Source organism: Dipteris shenzhenensis, chromosome 15, assembly GCF_047967505.1.
Source record: "Dipteris shenzhenensis isolate YYH24624 ecotype China chromosome 15, Dip_SZ_1.0, whole genome shotgun sequence".
Lineage (NCBI taxonomy): Eukaryota > Viridiplantae > Streptophyta > Polypodiopsida > Gleicheniales > Dipteridaceae > Dipteris > Dipteris shenzhenensis.
Genome location: NC_141610.1, coordinates 52,131,046 through 52,139,029, shown reverse-complemented (window position 1 = coordinate 52,139,029; position 7,984 = coordinate 52,131,046). Strand labels below are relative to the sequence as shown.

Genomic DNA, 7,984 nt, shown 5'->3' with positions numbered 1-7,984 from the left:
GATCTTCATTTCACAGCTGAAGTATGCTGGAGAGATACTGAAGGCATTTGGCATGGCTGAGTACAAGACAGTTGGTATCGCTATGGAGGTTGACGCGAAGCTCTCAAACGAGGATTCATCACCATTGGTGGACAAAGCGAAGTACAAAAGGCTTGTGGGCAGCTTGATTTACCTGTGCAACACACGGCCGGACATCAATTTTGCGACTGGTGTACTAAGCAGGTTTTCCAATAAGCCTCGAGAGAACCATTGGAGGACAGGGATGCACGTGCTGAAATACATCAAAGGCACACTTGATTATGGCATCACCTATACCAAGGGCAACATCTTGACCGGATTCCGTGACTCGGATTGGGCAGGAGACGTGAACGACAGGAGATCAGTGACAGGGTACTGTTTCTCACTTGGATCTGGAGTTGTGTCATGGGTCAGCAAGAAGCAACCCACAGTTGCTCTTTCTTCTACCAAGGCCGAGTATAAATTTGCATGCTTTGCTTCTTGCGAGGCAATGTGATTGAGGAGGATTTTGGGGGACATGGGTGCAGTGTAGAACAAGCCTACGCAGTTATCATGTAACAATCAGAGTTGCATGGCGATTGCAAAGAACCCGATGTTCCACGCTTGCATAAAATACATTGAGATCCAATATCATTTTGTACGCGAGCTCATCATGGATGAAGAGGTCGACTTGGTGTACTGTCCGACTACAGAGAATGCTGCAGACGTCCTCACGAAGGCTCTTGGAAGAGACTTGCTCGAGAGACATCTTCATCGACTTGGCATTGGGCCGAAAAAGTAAGTTCACTTGCGGGTGGACATTGGGAGGGGGTGAGAGATATCAATGCTCCACTCTCGTGTAACTACGCGGGAACCAGCTAACTCTACTTGTAAGCCTCCCATATGAGAAGAAGGCATTTGAGTAGCTCAGTTATCCGGTAGGTCCTGGTTTGAACACCAGATGGGGGCCATGTGTGGCCTGATGACTGGACGGCTTCAGATAGAGTTGGCACACCGCCAACTAGGCTACATGCAAGTGCGCGAAGGCATCCCTTGACTGACCGCACTGAGGGTAGACGGAGCATTTCTCGAGGCAGCCCACTCTCGGGTTGCGGGGCCGTTTGGAGCCTCAGATGATCTCGGATGGCTCTGGGCCGAACGACGAATATAGGTCAGTTGCTCTATTTTGCGCACCTGTTCTATCGTATGGTCGGTGGCCTATTTTGGGACTAACCCCCAGTCGACCGTTTTGGGCGGACTGGGTCGGTCACCCAATTGAGCCTAACCGACTACGACTGGTGGCTATATAAGAGCAAGCCCGTGAAGCCCATTTCATCACTAGCTACAGCAACCTGATTCCTTAGCATCCAGCCTCTGTCTTCTACAGCACGCCATTGAAGCTTCTTTCACAAGAGCGCACGGTTGGGAAGCAGCGCCATCTATTGTATCAGTTCTACAGTAATCAAATTTTTTATTCTCCATACTATCTTGTTTTCTCTCTTTTGCGTATGAGATATTGTTATCTGTTGAGCACAGATGACGTATTATTTTCTTACAAAAACGAAGATGGCAAGGCCATGATTAAACTAAGGGATAAAGGGGGGAGGGAAGGAGTTTCAAGTAAAGAACAGTGGAGATAGGAGGCATTAAAGGAGGAGTCACGTGAGATGGAATTGGGGAACGGGATCCGAGGAGGGATCATTTATGAAGGGGGCATCAAAGAGGAAGGGACATGGAGGAAGAGAATATTACTTTGAAAGTTTCTAGATGTTGAAATGTAGATCATAGTCAGATCTGCAGCCAAAAACTGATTCCATGTACATTGTGATATTGACACCGCAAACCCATAGGATAAGCACAGTAGATACTTAGCTACTATGATCTAGGGATGCATCGCATTTTTTATGACAAACAGTCCTTTCATTCTGACTCATCCAATTGTGCTTTGAAAAGGCAAACCTTTATGCAGGTTTGCTGAGACAAATTACAAAGAACAGAATAAATAAATGGCATCCTGAGTAAGAAACTTCATTGCCGAGACAAATTACAAAGAACAGAATAAATAAATGGCATCCTGAGTAAGAAACTTCATTGCCATATACCTACCTGGTGACAAGAGAATCTTGGCAATGTGGGATCCCTGAGGACTGACATCAGAACATCAACCAATGCATCAATCTGAAAAGCATCTATAGGATGTACATTTCCAAGTGCATTCCCATGCAAAAAGCACACTGCATTGAGGAAAGACCTGCAAGAAACAGTCTTTTTCAGATTAAATGTTTGAGACTTTTTAAGAAAACTTTGACCGCTAAGAGAATTGATCAAACAAAGATAGAACTGGATATATCTTGGAAAGGGAGGTCAAATAAATCCCCCATGAAGCTTACACCCACCTGAAAAACACTGATCCGACACACAAGTACATCAACTAACACATAGCCACTGTGCAAAGTAAAACTTTTTATAATCGAGGTATATGCTTCTGTAAATGCCTCTTTACTTAGAGGCACAAACCTCTGACATCTAAGTACACCCACACACACTTTTTTTTTTGTTGGTAAAAGTGAAATGCCATTGAGTAGGAATTTACATTCTAAGTACACACGCACACGCCATTCAGTAGGAATTTACATTCTATGTGAAATGCCATTCAGTAGGAATTTACATTCTAAGTACACACGCACACACGCGCACGCACAGGCATGTATATCTATATGTATGCATACATATACATACATCTCTCTCTCTCTCTCTCTCTCTCTCTCTCTCTCTCTTTCACACACACACACACACACACATCAACTGTTTTAAAAAATCCTATAGCAACCAACTAAAACACAATAAAACTAAAATTAAAAAGTACCTCATAAAGCTGCTAACATAAAGGCCTACCTGTTAAATTTCATCAATGGGGCATTTTATAAGGTAATCCCGCAAGCATGATATGCTCAAATAGCTTCCATAACAACAGTTTCCACTTCAGTATTCCTGGGATTATTCTCCCCCCATGCACCTCTGGTTACTGTCCATTTGCACCAACCCAATCCAATGTAATAAAGCAAAATCAGGCAGCTAAAAATCCAAGCCTTTCACTATCTGAGATAAATCATACTGAAGTTTCAGGCCTATCTCAAGATGAACAAATGCTTCTAGAATCAAGATACAGCATACACTATGACAGCCTCTGAAACAGCTGTTACTCTGAAGCAGGGTGCACTATCTTTGTGTCAGGTATATGATGTCCAGTCCTTCATCTCATTGCTAATCCTCTTGAACTCCGCATGCATGTCAGCTTTGCGACGATGTGATTAGTCACCTTGATAAAATCCATGCACTATACCTTCCCCTCAATTGAGATGCAGCCTGGCTGCTTGTTCAGACCCCTGCCCCTCTATTGATGACGTTGACTGCAACGTCTCCCTTGCCAGCTGCTTCATAGACGTTTGCTAGCATTACATAAGGTGCAGCATTTTCTGGGTCCAACTCAAGCACAAAATCTGCAGCACGTTTGGCTCGCTCTATGTCAGCCTGATACCTGCAGGCACCAAGCAATGCCCTGAAAGATCCAGCCACAGGTCGAAATGGCATGTCGAAAATCAACTTTTCTGCCTCATCCAGCCGTCCTGACCTTCCAAGTAAGTCAATCATGCACATATAATGATTAACACCTGCTGGGATCCCATAATCTTCACTCATGGAAGTAAAATAGTGCTGGCCCTCATTTATCAGACCAACATGACTACATGCAATAAGCAAACTGGCAAAGGAGACCTTGTCTGGTGTGATTCCTTCTTCCTGCATCTGCTGAAAGAGTTGAAGGGCCTGCTTGCCCTGCCCGTGCTGAGCATTCAATGCAATAACAGTATTCCATGAAATCACATCGCGCTCTATTTCTGAAAACACACTCAATGCATCTTCCAGCCTGCCACATTTGCCATACATGTTCACAAGCGCATTCCCCACAACAGTGTCTAACGCAAATCCACCATCCAAGATGGCGGCATGCACTCGCTCACCCTCAACAATGGCTGCTTGGCTGCCACATACAGCAATAATGCTGATAAAGGTAAGCTTGTTGGGGACAACACCCTCTTTACCCATCTTATCAAACAATCTTAAGGCCGCATTGACCTGCCCATGGTCAGCATACACAGCAATCATAGCATTCCATGAGACCACATTCCTCTCTTGCATGTTGTTAAACATGATTCGTGAATCCTCTAGGCTGCCACACCTGCCATACATATTGACAAGGGCAGTCCCCACCATCACGTCTGCCTCAAATCCGAGATCTTGAATGATCGAGTGTATCCGCTTGCCTTCAGCTAAAGCTGCCTGGCTGGCACATGCATCAAGAATGCTGACAAAGGCAACCCTGTCTGGAACAAGACCTTCCTGCCGCATGACATCGAAAAGTCTGAGGGCTGCCTTATCCTGCCTCTGCTGACAATATGCTGCGATGATGACAGTCCATGAAACAACGTCCCGTGTTCTCATCGTATCAAAGACCCTCCGAGCATCCTCCGCACAACCACACCTACCGTACATATTAACAAGGGCATTGCTTATTACTGCATCTGACTCAAATCGTCGTTGTAAGATCCAAGCATGGACGCGTTTACCTTGAGCCAATGATGCATGGCTGGCACATGTACCTAGAACGCTGACAAAGGTGACTTTGTCTGGCAAAACTACTTCCTGCAGCATTTGATCAAAAAGTTGAAGGGCTTGTCTGCCTTGCCTGTGCTCAGAGTATAGTGCAATCATGGACGTCCATGAAACAGTGTCTTGTTCAGGAATCCTATTAAAAATTGTCGAAGCATCCATTAGTCTGCCACAGTTGCCATACATCTTTACAAGAGCAGTCGCCACAGCAACATCTTCCTCAAATCCACTGTCCACAATGCGGGTGTGCATCCGCTTGCCTTCAGCTAAGCATCCCTGACCGGCAAACGCAGATAAAGCGAACAGAAACGAGAACTTGTTTGGCAAAACTCCTTCCTGCTGCATTTGAACAAAGAGTTGGAGGACCACCTGGGCCTCCTTTTTCCGGGCATAAGCTCTGATTACGTGATTAAACCACAGCACACTACGTTGATGTACTGTCGTAAATGCCCTTGTCGTAAATAAGGGCAGTGAGATCTTCAAAGCTCCAGTCTTGCCATACATCTAGGGGAGGAAATTTAAACCGGACGTGAGCTGCTGGAGTCACATTTTATGGACAAGCTTGCCATTCGATAAAAGCTTACAACATCGCAAGAAGACAGCCCATCCATCCTTCCATATCCCACGGTTCAAAGGTACATCCCCCATTGCGGGAATCAGTCTGTCAATTCAGTTATACTTCTCGCTCCTGTCAATTCAGTTGTACCCCTTCCATGAGATTTATGATGAACATCAAAAGTTCAATCTTTGACTACCACCAGCGCTTCTTGGGGGAGCCCAATGGCAACATGCTTTGGATATCGAAGAATTTCCGTGCTCATCGTGGTAGACGACATGCATCTGGCCTTAACAACTTTCACGATGGATTCGCGAGTTGTGAGGGGAGCCCTGAAATACACGTATATTCTTCTATACTATCTATTATGGAGGGAGAGACCGAACTTGGCGCCACGTGTCCGGAGCTGGGAGAGAGCCACGTGTCGAGCCATGGTTTTTGGAGCGAACGTAATGGTTTTTGGAGCGGAGCCGTCGCCGGAGCCGTCGTGCCATGAATCGCCTTCAATCTCCCGCTGTCGAGCTTCCATTCTCCCGCCGTCGAGCTTCCATTTCGACGTCCCGCAGCTCGACCTCGACCTCCTTCGATATCGTCACCTCCAGCAGCTCGACCTCGACCTTCTACGACCTGCGCCACCTTCTACGACCTGCGCCACCTTCGATATCGTCACCTTCTAGCAGCTCCCAGCTCTCCAGCAGCTCGACCTTGACCCGACCTGCGCCACCTTCCAGCAGCTCCCAGCTTCTATCTACGTCCTCGACCTCGACCTTCTTGATCTCCCCACGTCCAGCAGCTCGACCTCGCCACCTCCAGCCTATCTACCTCGACCTCGACCTCCAGCCTATCTATAGTATCTAGCTCGACCTCGCCACCTCCAGCAGCTCGACCTCGACCATGTACAAAACGGGATGAACACAGACTGCGGGAAGATGTTGGATGTTCGGTGATGAGTTCTTAGGCCTTCAGTGTGTAGTCTTAAGCTTTCTACATACTCAGTTTTGGGCTACAGGACTAGCTAGAGCCGTCATCCTTTCGATCTGTATATTCATGAGAAAACATAAAACATAAACTTATATTACTTAACTCAGCCTGCTCCATATCTGGACCTGCGCCACCTCCATTTCGATCACGACCTCGACCTCCAGGAGCTCCATATCTGGACCTGCAGTCGCCACCTGCAGGAGTTCTTGACCAGCTCCCGATCTCGATGTGCAGCAGCTCCATATCTCGACCTTCAGGCTCCATATCTCGACCTCCAGTCGCCACCTGCAGCAGTTCTTGATAGCTCCAGATCTTGACGTCCAGCAGCTCCATATCTCGACCTCCAGGCGAGTTTATTTTGCATTCCGAGAGATAGTGGACGTGTTGCAATCTCTTTCTCTCTCTCTCTCTCTCTCTCCCCCCCCCCCCGAGAGAGTGTGTGTTTGTGTGTGTGTATGTGTGTGTGTGTGTGTGTGTGTGCTTTTGTGTTTTTGTGAGAGAGGGAGAGAGAGAGAGAGGGGGGGCAAGGTTTATAGAATTTTTATATGTGGTTTTGAGAGAGGGAGAGAAAGAGAGGTGTAGGGGTTGATCGATGCTAGGGGAAGATGAAAGGGCATGAATATCTAAGGAAAGGAGATGAAAGAAAATGAAGATAATGGAGGAACGAAAGAAGGTAGAGTTGAGCAAGCAAGGAGAGATTTTCCTGAAGGAAAAGAGGTAGTGTGCACCCTGCTATAGGTCAATCAATCGCCATCGTGCAACCTTGCATGTAGACACATACGCTACACCCTCCTTTCCGTTCAACTAATTAACTGATTTTAGCATATTCCTTAAGTTAGGGTACATGCTGGTGCCAATCTTACGTGCATTTTGGGAGATAGTGCCATGTGAAGTTTTGTAATCCTTACAAGCTATATGTATATCTAATCAATTGTGTGTGTGTGTGTATGTGTGTGCGCGTGTATGTGTGTGTGTGTGTGTTGTGTGTGTGTGTGTATGTGTTAACACGTCTAGCTACGAGTTTTTTTAATGTGTATTTTTGTGCCTCTAGCCTCTATCTATAGCATGCATAGAAGTGTACGTGCCATTTTTAGAGAGATAGAGAGAGATTATGTGTGTATGTGTTAACACCTCTAGCTACGGGTTTTTTTTTTGTGTGTGTGAGTTGAGATGTGCATTTGGAGAGATAGTGTCATTAGTCATTTGATAAACCCTTCCTCTCCCCCCTCCCCCCCTCTCTCTCTCTATCTCTCTCTCTCTCTCTAGCTATGGTTTTGTGTGTGTGTGTGTGTGTTGAGATACACATTTCCAGAGGCAGTGGCGTTAGTCATTTGATAAACCCCTCGCCCCCCCCTCTCTCTCTCTCTCTCGCATTCACAAATCTTGCATGGCGCTCACATTCACACACAAATGTAAAAACATAACGATTATAATCCTTACAAGCTATATGTATATCTAATCAATTGTGTGTGTGTGTGTGCACGTGTATGTGTGTGTGTGTGTGTTGTGTGCGTGTGTATGTGTGTGTGTGTGTTGTGTGTGTGTGTTGAGATGTGCATTTCGAGAGATAGTTTTGTAATCCTTACAAGCTATATGCATATCTGATCAATTGTGTGTGTGTGTGTATGTGTGTGTGTGTATGTGTATGTGTTAACACCTCTAGCTACGGGTTTTTTGTGTGTGTGTGTGTGTGTTGAGATGTGCATTTCGAGAGATAGTGTCGTTAGTCATTTGATAAACCCTCCCCCGTCCCCCTCCCCTGTCTCTCTCTCTCTCTAGCTA

The 7,984-nt window shown here is 46.0% G+C and overlaps 1 pseudogene across 1 annotated transcript; it reads right to left on the bottom strand.

The window, feature by feature from the left end:
• Window positions 1–2,127: 2,127 nt before the first annotated feature.
• LOC147893959 (pentatricopeptide repeat-containing protein At1g11290, chloroplastic pseudogene) lies at window positions 2,128–5,568 on the bottom strand (annotated as a pseudogene). Its single transcript, XR_015542247.1, has 2 exons — window positions 2,893–5,568; window positions 2,128–2,248 (listed from the first exon to the last, which is right to left on the bottom strand). The product of XR_015542247.1 is annotated as a pentatricopeptide repeat-containing protein At1g11290, chloroplastic pseudogene (transcript).
• Window positions 5,569–7,984: the final 2,416 nt, after the last annotated feature.